This window comes from Apis dorsata, unplaced genomic scaffold (genome assembly GCF_000469605.1).
Source record: "Apis dorsata unplaced genomic scaffold, Apis dorsata 1.3 scaffold_44, whole genome shotgun sequence".
Classification (NCBI taxonomy): Eukaryota; Metazoa; Arthropoda; class Insecta; order Hymenoptera; family Apidae; genus Apis; species Apis dorsata.
In genome coordinates this window covers 639,417-639,847 of record NW_006263346.1, presented here as the reverse complement: position 1 = coordinate 639,847, position 431 = coordinate 639,417, and positions in this window count along the sequence as shown.

Sequence of the window (431 nt, the reverse complement as noted above, 5' to 3'; positions counted from 1 at the left end):
CGGACACCCGGTATAACGCATTATGCAATCGGATACAAAAAACAATCGAAATATTCCAAATGAAAAAAATACGGTTCTCGATTTTTTAAGGTTTAAAAAAATGATAAAAAAAAGCACTAAAAATGCCAGCATTCATGATAGAAGACAAGCGTGCAATAAGTCAATATCTAAATTTATATAAATTCTGAAAAAAAATATTTTAAACCCCTGAGGAAACGGCAACATTAAGAAAAATGGTAAAAAAATAAGTAGGAGAACGGTAAATGTATGATAAATGTGAAAAAACTCCTTTTAAGTTATGTTCTCCTAATACAAAATCGAATTTTTGGCGAAAAATTTCGTTCGATCTAAATTCATTCCGAAATTTCCAAGAATTTGACGTCAGTCCCAAGAATGTTAAAAATTCCGAGAATTTGACGTCATTTCCAAGA